The sequence below is a fragment of the Puntigrus tetrazona genome, chromosome 24, assembly GCF_018831695.1.
Source record: "Puntigrus tetrazona isolate hp1 chromosome 24, ASM1883169v1, whole genome shotgun sequence".
Classification (NCBI taxonomy): Eukaryota; Metazoa; Chordata; class Actinopteri; order Cypriniformes; family Cyprinidae; genus Puntigrus; species Puntigrus tetrazona.
The window spans coordinates 7,892,869-7,907,793 of NC_056722.1; the positions used below are offsets into that span (position 1 = coordinate 7,892,869).

General features: G+C 41.0%; 1 protein-coding gene across 8 annotated transcripts in view; it reads right to left on the reverse strand.

Annotated features, from left to right (window-relative positions):
- The window catches only part of rreb1a (ras responsive element binding protein 1a), a 46,155-nt gene that overhangs the window by 24,045 nt on the left and 7,185 nt on the right, over window positions 1–14,925 (reverse strand). For 2 of the 8 annotated variants that reach the window (XM_043226942.1, XM_043226939.1), the window contains exons 2-3: window positions 2,947–3,038; window positions 2,218–2,322 (exon numbers count right to left, since the gene is read on the reverse strand). The exons of 2 other annotated variants lie outside the window; for them this stretch is intronic. The gene's annotated coding sequence lies outside the window, so the exon portion shown is untranslated. Of the gene's footprint in view, window positions 1–2,217; window positions 2,323–2,946; window positions 3,039–4,130; window positions 4,964–14,925 lie in introns of those variants that run through there. 4 more of the 8 variants (XM_043226940.1, XM_043226936.1, XM_043226938.1 and 1 more) reach the window with 3 other exon arrangements.

Here is a 14,925-nt window from a genome sequence, read left to right on the forward strand (position 1 = left end):
CGAAAGTCATTTGTCCTGGAGTTGACTGTTGGGTATTACACAAGCGATGGCTCAGAGGGGAATCAGCCTCTGAACTTTACGTAATGGCCTACTGAACCTGCATCGTTCCTGAGGCAAAAACAACGCGACATTATAACCCCATCTAAAGTCAAAAGAAACGTCCCGAGGCACAACATTCTCCTCGGTGTGGCCATCCACTATGAAAATCACCGCAATCAGCCCAATCCTGTAACCTGATCCACAATAACGGTGAGCTTCCAAGACAATTAAAAGCACAAATTAAGCAACAAAACGCGAGATGTGTTCTGTTAAAGCATCAAGGAACCATGCGATGGGATTGTATACAGTGTCGTTTGGTAACTTCTGTTTGCAGGGCTGAAATACTGACCCAACACTGCAAGTCAAATAAGTTTATAACAGATGCAGTTTTAGGCAAATTAATAAACAGATGGAGAGCTGAAAAATGCAACTACTGTGTAAATGCTAGAATGAAGCGGTCTCTAGACTTTCTTAAGCCACTAGACCGATACTCAGATACTGCAACAGTAATGATTCCTGCAGAATCATTAAAACAAAAAAAACTTGAAATGAAACGCAAAACACATAATACTGCATACTCTAGTAGCAGAAAAATAGACTTTGCAAAGCCTTTTCTATAATTTACTGATAAATGACAGAAATTACACAATTAATGAGACCTCATGGTCATGTGTGCTTCATTGCAGTACGTGGTGATGAATCTCCATCTGTTTGCAAGGCATTCTGGTTTAAGGAGAATGCGTTTCTGGCATTTTTCAGTCATGTGAAGGTGTTACCGAGAGCAAACTGAACTGGACCAACCAAAGAACTACAGTACAACATATTTAAACAAATAAGTTCCATGTGACCTAAACAGCCTAATCTACTAGTGTGAGAAAACAGACCTCTTATTAAATACTTCCTCTATAAAAAAAAATCAGTTCAGCGCACCAAGGAGCAGAACAGAAACAGATATGCTAAGCAAAAAATTTATACATAAAAAAAAAAAATGGTGGCCGAGCACAAACACATGCATCCACAGCATCTATGCATTTTCGATCTAAAACAAGTAATTTTATCCAATACTCTAATTCTCCAATTGCAAACCTTAGTTGTTGCAATGCAATGTTTACCACAAACTGAAGTCTTTTTGTGAGGATGTTGTTTATGGTGAAATCCAGGTATCTCCTTCATCTGTGCAGCCACTCAAACAGGTTTTCGGTGGATGACAGACTGCCTCACCTCACAAAGAGGCCTCAGGCCCACGCAACCATGCGTCACCACCAGCTAAACGTCCTATCAAACACCCGAGTAAAACAACGATACAAGAGTCTCACAGACTTCTTTTAGATGATTTGAGTGAGTTACCGACATTATCTTGGCGACATCTAATGCATTTTCTTATCATTGTTACATGCCCTGCCGGTGTGTGATAAATGGTTGGGTCCTGTTCCGTGACTTTCAACAGATGCACCACAAGTCTGAGCATGGGAGACTGCAGGCGCTCGAAAGAACGGCTTGAGCAATAGGCCGTGACTCACAGGAGCGCTCCGAGTCAGTTCTCTGAAAACTAAACACGCTCCTTTGAACAGGCGTCCGTTTGAGCATATCCAAAGTAACAATCTGAAAGTCTCAGAAAGGGAATAAAAAAAATTGTGGGAGCAGATGAATGGCTATCAAAGGCAGCTTAATTCTGCTGCATTTTGTGTAAAAGAACGTCTGTTTTTTAGGAGCATCATACTTTCACCTAGATAACACAGCTGTTTTACAGAAGGGAATGCTGACCTTTGACCCTGCTACCTGAGAACACTTCAGAACAAAAAATGGAAAAGTAGCCATCTCTGAGATGACCATCACACACAGAATATTAGTTAAGTGAAACAACAACGTACAATACTTTTACAGAATGTATTAATCTTGGTTAATGTGAACTTGTTTCAAATTATATTAATATACTGTGGACAAACATTTACCAACAGTGTATAATGAATTATTAACCTGCATTAATAAATGCTATGAAAGTATACATTAATGTTATCAAAAGTTCATTTTGTCAATGCTTTACAATAAGGTGTTAACTTCAGTTATACGTATGTAACTTACATGAGCAAAGTATTTCGTACAGTGACGATAAGTTGATAAAAATTGTTTATTGTTTGCTCAACGCCTGCACTGATAACACAATTTAAGTCTACTTACATTTAGCTTTTAGTCTAGCCTTTGTCTGGTATTTTGGCTTTCCATCATTCGCATACGTTTTCTTCAAAGCAACAAACACAAATGCATCAAGATGCAGGAAGGAATCTGAAAAATGCAAAGTCATTCCATAACCGCCCTACCTGAACTGAAAACATCTTACGTTTTGTAGCACAAGAGTCTTGAAACAAGACGACGCAACACTGACAGACCCCAGCTTCATGCAGCGAACGTGAGCATGTATATGAAGTGCATGTGACGACTGAAGAGCTGAAAGCAGATTTAAAGTTCAAGCTTAAAGGTTCCTGTGCAAAATAATAAACTGTGGCTTGACAAATAGTAGATTCGCACATCTCTGACTCGTTATCGAAAAGATTCAAAGCCCATTAAGCTGCATACAAGGCTGGCTTCGCTGTTTTTGCAGTAATGGGCCGCATGCACACAGCAAAGGAGTGGAAGAGCTGAATTTGATGAATGATAGAGCAAAGGAATGCGTGGCATACTGTGAAGTACGAGTTTGGCTGTGACTGTAAAACAGCGAAGATGAACAGACAATGTGGATGAAAGGATGAAATAAAAGAAGGGGAGATAAAACTCAAAGTTTCAGGTGAAACTTGTGGGCGGGACTTGATAAGCAGGCCAGTCATCCATGCTGCATGTGCAAACAGTGAGGATGCTCACGCGGACAGGCAGCCTCGGCTCGGCTCGGACCGGACGGTGAGGTATATTTACCCGTCCTCAGACGAGGTTGTGCTATTCTGCTGTCGTTCAGGGGTTGAAGAGGGACCGCAGTGCACCTCGTGTGTCAGCAACCACTGCTCACACTGCAGGGAGACCACAAACAGGGAGTTTAATATGCATGCCTTTGAACACACACACACACACACACACACATTTTCTTTCAGGATGAGACTTTTGACCTTGAAATCTGTTATAAAGTAATAAAAGCATTGCAAAACCTGCTGTGTTGAATCATAGCCCCATGAAACGAGACAATCTCGATCTCAGTGGCTGGAGTTTGACCTGCAGTCATGGTACAGTTTAACTTGCATCAAAAAGCCTGCTTTGATTCAATACACCTTAGTAGTTCAAGTTCTAAAAATTGCCCTTGATGTATTTGTGTAGAAAATACTTCAACCTGGTGTAAAGCACAAATCTGTCAGTTGCTGTAAATGTTTGAGTACTACTTCTATTTTGGTTGCGGCCAGTATGGTACAATTATTCTTACAATGATTCAATTAAAAGACTCACCAACTCTGAACCTACCTTCACTGAATCATTCAAAGTACTCACTGAATCAACATCTGACTCACTTATGACTTACTTTGAGCGCTTTCCATAAAACAAAACAAATGCGCATATATATAGACATATGAAGCAGCATAAACATTTTTTAAATAATAATAAAATGTTTCTTGCACAGCAAATCATACACACATTTCACACCATATTACGACATCATTAATGTCTATAAATATTCATAAGAATAATAAAAATAATGCTTAAGAATATAGCATTACAGCCCATATATATATATATATATATATATATATATATATATATATATATATATATATATATATATATATATATATATATATATATATATATATATATATAAAAAAACTCACTAAATTACTTGTTTGTTAAAAGGCTAGTATTTTAATACTTAAATATTATAAAATATATGACATTAGGTAACGATTAAACAATATCTGCAGATTTTTGCCTAAAACCACCACAGGTAAATTTTGTATATTCTGTCCAGGCCTGCAACTAATAAACACAATAAGGAGTTGTTTAGCATCATTTGTTGCATCACTAATCAGTGATTGGCCCGTTTAACGTCTGTTAGCCGTCCGCAGACAGGATGGAGGGATACAGAGATGCACAGACGAAGAGGAGGAGAGACTTACGTAGCTTTATCCTCTTTGTGCAGGAGCTTTTCAACAGAGAGGAGACGTGCAGAGGGGGTGATGGAGCGTGAGTCTTTAAATTAGAGAGAAGGAGAGGGGGACGTAACTGACTCAAGACAGATGACCATAAAAAGTTCACAGGAAACTTGGTGGTGGGGGATGGAGACAAGATGGAAAGACGAGCGAAGGAGTCGTCAGAGAGATGGAGGATTGGATGAGAGAGACAGGACAGAGATTATCAGATTAGTGGCTGGTAAGACTGCCTAATTGAGAGGCAAAGAGGCAGGTATAATGGCCTGGGTGGAGGAGACATTTTAGGTTGCTGCGGTCTTTAGACACGCCAGCGTGTGTGTGTGTGTGTGGATTTTAAGCTCTGTCCCTGTCAAACACACCCAGCTTGCGTGTGTTCTCCCACGTTACACTGCGCTGATGATGATGACAGGATACTGACTGTATTCACTGACCGTTATTGGCTTTGGTGTGAATCGCACGGTAGTCAGAGAAAAGGAGGAAACAAAAGGAGAGACAAAATGAGCAATACATCAGCAACGAGCAGGCCAGATTGCTTTTACACAGCCAGCATCCCTGATGCATTACCAATAAGACTTAAGTGTATTTTTTTTTTTTTTATAAAATCACAAGAATTGCTAAAAATCACAATGATAACGCATTTTGTTTATATATGTGTGTATGCAGCAAAGTAGCTTCCATATTACATGCAAGTCTCTGCGATAGAGACTTTTAATCTTTTAATGCAAGTTTTGGGATAAAACTGCAAATTTGCTTATTAACTAAATTTATGGAAACGCATTTACCAAATAAAACAAGCAAACAAACAAACAACACATTACCACTTCAAGCAAGGATGCAGTAAACTGAACAAAAGTAAATAATTTAATGTTCACATTTTCTTTAGTTCAAATAAATGTCTTTTTGGACTTTATATTTAAAAGAACCCTGCAAACATTTATCACATATATGAAGCAACTTTTTTTTCAATTATAATGGCAATTGTAAATTATAATCAATTATAAATGTTTCCTGAGCAGCAAATAAGCATAGTAGAATTATTTCTGTAAAAAAAAAATAATAAAATAAAAAAAAAAATGTACAGCAAAAAAAAAAAAAATTATATATATAAAAATATTGGTGTTCAGAATAGATTCCTTTTAATAACATGAAAAATAAAATAAAAATCTCATATATACAAGGGAAAGAGAGACTTTCTTCTAGATGAGGCACTAGATTCAGACTTCAATAAATACTCTGTGGAAAAAATTAAAGCAGTCACAAAAAAGAGAGAGATGCCCTGCGATGAACCACAATTAACTGCTGCAAGTTACATTTCATTCTTTCGTGCCAGGAAAGAGTTTAATTTAGGCTAAATTTATGTTTAATGAGTGCAGGTATTGGCTACATCCACTTTTGGGTTAAACCTGTTTGTGTATGCACACTGTGTGATTACCTCCTCCTCCATGTGTGGAGTATGAGCACTCTCTGTGTGTGTGTGTGTGTGTGTGTGTGAAAGAATGCTACTGCTCTGTTTCAGGGCCGGATGACAGGCACGGACAAGTGCAGGAACCAACGTGTTTGAGAGCAGTTGGCGAACTGAGATAGCGCCGCTTTCTGCCTAGTACATCACCCCTCGATATTAGTTTCAATAGCGAGAGGCCAAGATAAAAACCTCTGAAAGACAGACAGGAGATAGGACGTGATGCAAAGAGAGGAAGGTATTGAGTTTAAAAGAAAGGGTTGAAAACTGATGAATGAGAAGAGCGTGCTAGGTGGTGCAGATAAAAAGAGAAGTGAGAATCTGGACAAACGGGACAGGCCAGTTTGCTGCTTGAAAGAACGCATCGAGTTAACTGCTCACTCCCTGGCTTGTTTGCTTTGTTTCTACTAAACACCAGAGACACTGAGGGGGAGAGAGGGGGTGGAGGACGGGAGTTACCAGAACATGCACCACCCTGAGGTCTCGTATCCTTATCAATGCAAACCGTACACCATACAAGACATAAACACACAGCAGGACTGATACTAATTATTGTAGTTCGACTATGCCACAAAAGATGAGCATTTGACATCAAGTCCTTCTTGAACAGTTTTTTGGAGTTTTCCCATCAGAAGCAGGCCATAGCCAGTCACGTGAATGCAATAATGCCATCCCATTATATGTTTAAAATGCATTCTTACTCTACTGCGGCATAATTGACCTCCGGTACTCAAGGGGGCAGTCTGTGCAATTACCACAGTCGACTAAGTTTAAATATCTTCAAACAATTGTCAAGAAAAAAAAAAACAAGACTATAGAAGACAGTTTGTATTAATGTTACAGCACCGCTTGTGACAACATTGAGAATGCAACACACACAAAAAAAATGCTATGGCATTACCATCATAACGAAGCCTGAAAAACACAATGGTATTGTCATGCTTCCATGTCCAAAGAAACATGTTTATACCAAAAATATGGCACATTTCTAGTACAAAGGGAGGGATGAAGGCACCCCTCAGGATGTTTCTCAATCGTTCAGCAGAAGTGCCGGCAATGCAATCAAAAGCAAAGATAGAGCGAATTGAAATCATCTGACCAGCCATTGTGTGGCAACATGTGGAAACTCCGAGGTTTGAGTTCCTTTTACAGATGATGGTTTACATTAGAGCAGAACAGAGAATAGCATTTGTGCATCGAATCAAAGAAGGCAAAAGTAGACACGTCATCAGCCCTAGTTATTTTCTCAGCAGCGAAATTCCTTATTCATGATTTTCTGCTTCCCACTGAGAAGACAGAACATCCAGTTTTGTCTGCTGACTGATTTTTCATGGTAACAAGACTACTAAATTGAAACTATTAATGCAAAATCAACGTGTCAAAGGAGTAACTTTCGCTTCAGCTTTCATTACAAGGGTTTTGTAATAAAGTTGTGGAATAGGTCTTTGTGATTGACTGTTTTACTCTTAAACATCATTCAAAACACCTGAGTCAAGCATACATCTTAACAAGCAACGTGCTAAACTGCGCAGGAAGTGGCTTTCATTTCCAAATCAGCCCTGGCAGCTTCGCCTTAGGGTGAGCTTGCTTCATGCAAACAAGCTCTCTATCTGCGCGAGCATCTCAGATGCGCTAAAAATGTTTCAAAGCCTCCAAATCATAAAACAAGTTGCCTTTTTTTGCTCAATGGCTTTAAGACAGATCTTTGAAGTATTGCAAGGATGCGCTGGAAGATTTGGTGCACATGTGTTCTTTGGATGTTTTAAGGGGGTTGGGAGACCTCTAGTCCCAGCTGTGGTGCATGCTCAGTAGTTTCTGGCTTTTCAGAGGTTAAGAGATGATGTAAACAAGCATGCAAATCGAGGGGTCCTTGGCAACGGACGACTCAGCTGTCAAGCTTCACAGGTGCCTGCGACAGGGACAAGTCTTAGGCCCTTCGGTCTTGCAGACGGCAGGCCTTTATTTGGGTCTAAAGGACACATATGGTGCCTCAGATTGTCCAGACTTCACAGTGGGGTACTGCGAGAGCGGTCGACTGCTCACATGAGCGAGGTCTGAGGACAGAATGACTCGCGCTCAGGCTCATCTCCATATCCATGCAAATATGTATGGGCGGAAAGAGAAAGAACTGCATTCTCTCACAAAAAAGAGGCTGGGTTTGCTCAGATAGAGTTCTTGTAAGCGAAGACAGACGCTGGCTCATGCCCGGTTTCTGTGGTGTGAGTTACAGAGGAGTGCAGATGCAGGGTCCATGCTGACAGATCAGTGTGCCATTGACAGCTGCCTGGAAAAAGCATACACTGTCCACCCTCATTACAGATGGTGTGTGTGTGCACGGGCGCTCTCAAAGAATATCCCTGTCCTCACCAATCCGTACAAGACAGGGAAGCCATTTTAGAACGCTTCCTTGAGGGAGAAACAAGAGCAGTGAATGAAAAGAATCACAATGATGCAAGACTGCATGGGGACGTTCATCCCAGGCTTACTCTGGTTAAACAGTGCGTGAGGTGTAGAGGACTGAGTGAAAGGAGGATCTGCGCATCTAATCTCCTTCTCTCCTGTTGTTCTTGTTGTTGTGATCGCTCTTTTATTTTAGCAGACATGTTCCTGCAGGAAGACCAAGAGATCTTTCCCTTGTTCGACTTGCTAAGATGCCATTCTCTCTGACTGGCTTTGACTGCGATCCGTGGATACCGAAGATATCGTCTTTGGGCAACTGCAACTTTTTATTCTGAGTGGATTTTGTACTCAACAGTACAATTTGTTTTTACTTCAAACGCAAAACTGGAACTTCTGATTCATCCATGGAAAAAGAATCCTCTTGGGAAGCAGTCACATGGGAATTCTTCCTATCACCCGGCCACTTTCCCCCATTCCCCCTCTCTCGGCAGAGCTTGGTCGGGGTGGTAGCTTTTATGGCAGAAAGGACGCAGTGGGCCCATGCCGTTCTCCTTTGACAGTTGTCTATCTGTGCAACAAATGGAACATTCATCGAGGGGCAGCAGTGACAACTCGGCTCCATAAATCCAGAGGCACACAGAGAGGGCTTTCCAAACCTCACTGTGTACATGGCTCACGTCAGTGACTAGAACAACTAAATTAGGTTTGGGTCCTGTACTCACATCTACCATTGTTCAACTTTTCTTTGAACATCACTGGTGAGAATAAGGGATGCATTAACAACTGGAGGCAAGGAAAAGAATGCTCAAAGCATGCCTTAAGGTGACTGAGTTCAATTAATTCAGACTGTCCCAAATAAAGAGCTGGGGACATTCAATTTAAAACATCAAGTCCTTTAAAATCTACTTTCAAAACATTTAATCTATTGTCAACAAAAGTATTAATTTAATATCATGTGGCGTAACCAAGTAAAAATCAAAAAGCAAAAATATTTTTTGGGGCATTGTGCACTTAAGTCGCCATGAATGCAAGTATTTTTTTATGAATCTAAAAAGCCACAGAATAACTGAAGGTTTGGCTTATAAAGTGGTGCTATCCAAACTCTGCTATGCAATAAAGGTATAGAGATGCTTCCGATAACCATCTCTCTTTTATGCACCGTTGAGGTATAGGTGTGGCTGCCGGTTTCATGAAGTAGACTCTAAATTCACTGTACACCTGAGAACACAAAGACACAAGAGTAAGAAAAGGAGGAGGTGTGTGGGGGTACCTCCAGGCTTTTTTCAGTCCTGTTAAACCGGCAAGCTCCTACAAGCCATCCTGAAAAAGAGGCCCACGATGCTGTGCACAAACATCCTGAAATTGATCTGGAGTCAATGCACCATTATTGCAATAGGGAATCCCTCGCAATTGCACAAAACTGCAAAGAGAACAAAATGGCTAAATCCAACATTTATCATCATTATTATTTTTAAAGTCTTAAAACATATTCAGTGAAACATTTTAGTTGTACCGAAATCAGAACAATTTGAGTCACTGTAAATAATGTGCTAGCTGGTCAGGTTTTGAGGCTGGCGACCTGCCACAGTGGGTTCTCCATCATTTATTTGGAAGACTAAGAGAAAGAAAACCACTGGAGGGGTGTTTGACAGAGAACTCGGCAGATATGCCTCTTACGGCATGCTATAATAGAGCTCTTTGTGAAGCCAAGAAGAATACAGCCTTCATCGAGCTGATGCTGAGAACATCTCTCTGTGGCTCATATGTGCACGCATAAACAGACATACAGTGACCACGCATGATTTGTGGCTGTCAAGGCCGCCTTTTCCCCTCCCCTGACAAAGAACCTTGTAGGGTGAGAAAATCTAAAGCAAGATTTGTGAATGCTCTTATTGGACCCAGTTCTGACGCCGATGTTATCGTCAGTCACAGTGCATTACCTCACTCTCTCTTCTTTCACTTAATCACTCTATCATTTCTGCACCTCCCCTCTGGCCCCCTTTTGGCTTCTGTTACGACGCTACATGGCCTAAACTCCAAAGCAAGGATGCAGGCTAAAGTACAAGGCCAAAACATCAGCCAACTGGTGCTGTGACGGCTGTCAGCCACCCACTTTTAAGGCTCCGCCCCCAAAAGACAACCCATGTGACTCCCTTCGGCCAATTGCACACCGGGTTGCCAGCTGTTTGCTATTGCCGTTTGCCTGAGTGACAACCAGGCCGGCGGTTGCAGCAGGGGTCATCCATCACACTCCAGTGTGTGCTGACGCGCAGGGCTTCTCGACTGAGCCGAAGCAACTCCCTAGCATCACATCACGTATGGCCCCCCCCTCCCCTGCCTGAAATAAGAGTCACATTGTTTTTTTCCCCTTTCGTACTGCTCCAGAGTTGCTGTGCAGGGCTCTCTCTACATAGGCGGCTGCCTGAGGACACGCTCCTACAAGGGAGCGATTCATCTAGAATGGGGGAGTGGAGGCACTGGAACTTCATAGGAGAATTTGCAGGCCGAGAGCGTTAAAGTCACGATTCTTTCCCTAAATGTGGCAGCTTGGTGTTTAGCATCAGGCTGACCATCCCACAAAAGGCTGCGGAGGCCGTCTACAATGAAAGAACAAGCCAAAAGCGAGAACTTCTTGTGAGAGAATTCAATTCACTTTGCTGTAATCACCAAATGCCATTCCATACAAGTAAAGGGTCAATTAAGCTTTAACCCAAAGCACCAAAACTGAAACTGAAAACAATACATTTATGCACAGAGTAGTCTGTATTCCTGTCACGACTGAAATTAAAACTTTTTTAAACCTATATTTTAGCTAGCATCACACAATATGATCATTTAGCATAATTCTGTAAATGGACCTGCGGTATGAAAAACTGTATTGTGGATGCCTCAAATGCAAATGTATTTTATAGTACTCATACAGTATATTTAACACAGCCTTTTGTGTTTTAGTCATCGTGAAGGATGTTTCACAATCAGATTTCGTGAAAATCAGATCTAAATGAAAATTATGTAATTTGGTCACTTCTATGTTACGTAGCAATTTTAATTTGGATTTAAGTACTTTAATTCTTATATATTAAAAAAAAAAACTATTATTTAAAAAATAAATTGTCACCTGCTATTCCAATACATATATTTAAATTGTCAAATTCAGGAGTAAAGTACACAAATGTACAATGTTATCCACTAGACATCACAACACTCTGTTATTCATGCTTGTATTGTACTTTAAGGGTCAATTAGCTTGAAACCACCTTTAAATGACGAATCTGAATGACATCATCCGGTACAGAAATGAAAGAAAGTACACAAGCCCAGCAGCAGTCAAAGGACGGGTGGTCATTACAGACCAATCTCTTTTGTAATTCCATGACAGTCTGTAGAGGCGTTAGGGCACCAGTATTACGGCTGCAGGGCCGAAAAGGCCTCATTTCCATCTCTATAGGCCTCTTAATGTTTGCCCACACATTGATAAAGAGTGTCCCATCAGATGTAAGGCGGCACCAGAGTGGGTACAGATTGGTGGGTGGGTGACAGTCCTCAACATTGTGAGGTCCTAAAAGGATAAAAGGGGTTAAAATACGCAGGAAGGGACAATTACAAGTTTCATACAAAGGCGAGCGGGCTTAGCCGAAACGGTCACATGACTCAACAATGGAAAAAGTTCTGTTTTCCTCCACTGATTTTGAGCTCTAAACACTTTTTTTCTTAGCGAGAGGTTCTTAGAGCACGACCTGATTAAGTATTTAATGTTTACCTCTTACAAAAGAGCCAGATTAGCAGAACTGATGAGCACTTTTCTCGTCTCTTTCCCCTGGCAAAGAGCAAAACCATTTAGGCCTACATCACTAGTTCTGATGAACAATTCCCTAAATGTAGCACAATAGTTATCATAATTATGAGAACCTGAAAAAACATCCAGCATCCACCGTTTCCTGTTCTACAGAGATTTAACAGACTCGCACACAGCCTTGTGGGATAGGCCATTTCCTTAGCAAGCCATGAAACATGCGGCTGAATCACAAACACAGACGTGCAGTGACCAATCACCATCCTGACATCATCAGGCGAGGGTTTAAAGCACCTGAAATCTGGGAACCAAACCATGGTGATGTAAAAGCCAGAACAAAACAAAAGTGCAACAAATCTTTTGCCGTTAGTAGTTTTCTACAGGACTGTCAACGTCTTTGCAACACTCTTTAAAACTTATCAGCAGCCTACTGGCCTTGTTCAAAGATTACGGCAGAGTGAAATGAGCGCAATCTAGGAGAACGCATTACAGGGACACTACCCACTTTATGACTAGTTACGCAACATTGATTGAGACAAAACAGGCGTTTTGCACATCAAACACCAAGGGCGTAAGAAGGACTCTTCACTCAATTGACGAGGGTTTTAAGCATTTAAACTTGATGTGCTCAAGATTATGACTGTCTGCAAGTATCTGCATGGGATTTGAAATATTTATGTAATTCCTAAACTCATCAATTTCATCTTGCACAACCACAAAATACAGACTACTAGTAACCATAACCCGCGAAGATGAGGGAAGCAGCCATTTTGTCAGAGCCTTGACGTGCATTTTGTAAAGTCTCTACTTTCATACGGACCCTTGATCTGGTCTTCCCATGAGCCAATCAACAGCCCGGTTATCTTTTCTTTGCTCTCTGATTAAGTTTATTATTGCCTCTGCTCTACTTTTCCCCAAGCACTTTGTAGCAAAGTTCACAAGTGGAGTCCTAACTCCCTGGTTAATGATAACACTCCTTGGATAGACAAGTTTTGTGAGATGGATGGATGGATGAAAATGAGATGAAGGTAGTAGATGTGTCCACATGGTTTGCTGATGACTAATTCTAATAAGGATGCTTTGACATGTGGAAGTTACCACTCATCCGCTCATATAAATCTCATTGACAGGCACAGACAGGTCGGACTATACTGCATTCACACACAAAATCCAACCAGTTATTCCCTAGGAGAATAATTAGGCAAATAGTAGGGCCCAATGAAATTTTTTTTTTCCTCAAAGTACATTTTTTCCATCTTAATTCTCTGAATTCCCTTTTGTTTTAATGGTTAAATTACATTTTCAAGAAACATTAAATAAGTGTCTAATTTAAATCATTACACTTGCACAATTCAACACAGAAATGTATTAAAAGTTTAACAAAACATACATTATAAATAATGTTTTATTCATTATTTTTAATATTAATATTATCACTACATTTAGTAGGCCTATATTGTCACAGTTTCTTCAAGCTAACAAAACTTATTTTGATGGGTTGCTGTGAACCTCTTCTGTTTCTATAGCTCTTCCCAAAATAAACGATAAAATGCTCACAAAGTTACTCTCAGAGCAGTTGTAGAGATTATGATTATGTGTTCTTGTATTCATATTGAGGCGGCTGAGACTGTAAACACTGCAAGTGTGACTACGCAGTATCCGTGTAGTAAACAAAACCAAGCATCTGCACCATTCATTCACAAGGAGACTTGCACAACACTGGATTCATATTTGAATGGTATTTTGTTAACATTCACAGGCATTAGTCCATATTGTATTTTCATTTGACTCTACTGACTTTTAAGTTATTGGTCAAAAATACATTTTGTGACTGCATTCTGTATCCCTATTTTTCACATTGCAGAAATCATAGGGTTACAATAGGTCTGGTTTTCAAATTGTGAGGACGGTTTCAGGTTTGTTCACTTAGTGAGTGAATCTCATGCAAAACTCTCAAGAAATGTCTAGGTCATGTTTCAGCCCCAAAGCAAAATAAAAGTTAAGCTAATTGAATGCGAATTGAAAAATAAGAGTTGCAGAAGACTCATGGTCCTAAAACAAGTTTCCTTTTTCAAAATACATTGTCTTATTTTTAGTGTGAAGTTTATCCAATTGGATCATATCTTGATTCGTCTTCATGGTTTTTAACACGTCTTCTGGGTGGGTCCCTCAGAAATATCCAAGCGTGCAGTCTTGCTGTGAAGTAGGTGTTGAAGGAGGGCAGCGTTTCTGTCTGCTCATTGTGTACACAGCCCCTGATGGGAAAGGCCAGGTTTCAGGAGAAGAAAGAGCCCTGCTCGCTGTCTTTTGTGGCGTCTCCTCAGGGGCGCGTCAGCAGAGCCTGCCCCATTGACTTCTTGTTTCCCATGGGAGCAAGACGGTGTACCATTAACCCCAGCCCAGCGAGGCGGACACACCTTTACCTTTCACCTAACCATTCACATTCGCAGCCCAAAACTGGGCTTGAGCACCCTAGACCTCTCCAACCCAACCCCCTCCCACATCACGTCAACCGGCTCCATCACAAAGACGCATTTATTTTGGAAACAGCAGCCAGCATATCAGCATCTCCTATCTTTTCTAATGCTGATGTCCCTAAACAGAAGGAGCGTGGCCTGGTGTCATTTCAAAATGGCTGAGCTGTCATCGAGGAGTGTGATGACTCTGACTCTGTCAAGCTTTTGAGACGGATTCTGGGAGATTTCTATGAGTGGACCGGGTGTGGCTTTCAGGAAGAGTATCGATGCTTTCTTAGTATCACTGACACGCTCCTTAGTCAGACCGTCCTGACTGGAAACGATGGTTTCTAAGTCATATGTGACCAATCGTTTTGCCTAAACTTGCGAGTACAAGACTAGTTTTATGAACGAAATTGTGAAGCTGGAATGCCGGAGGAGTTTAAAAGCCTGGAGTTCTTCCTCCCTTCCTTGACTTCTCTCACTCCGAGTCTCCGCCTCTATCCCAAGCCCAGTCCAGTAATCTCATCCTCCCTTCCCCCCTGCGCTCATAGCAGCTGTGCAAAGGGATGCTCTCAGGTGGAGGCCCATGTGTTTGCACAAGAGGTTGCAAGGAAGTGTGTGTCTAACTTCTTTACGAGCCTGAGGTTCAGC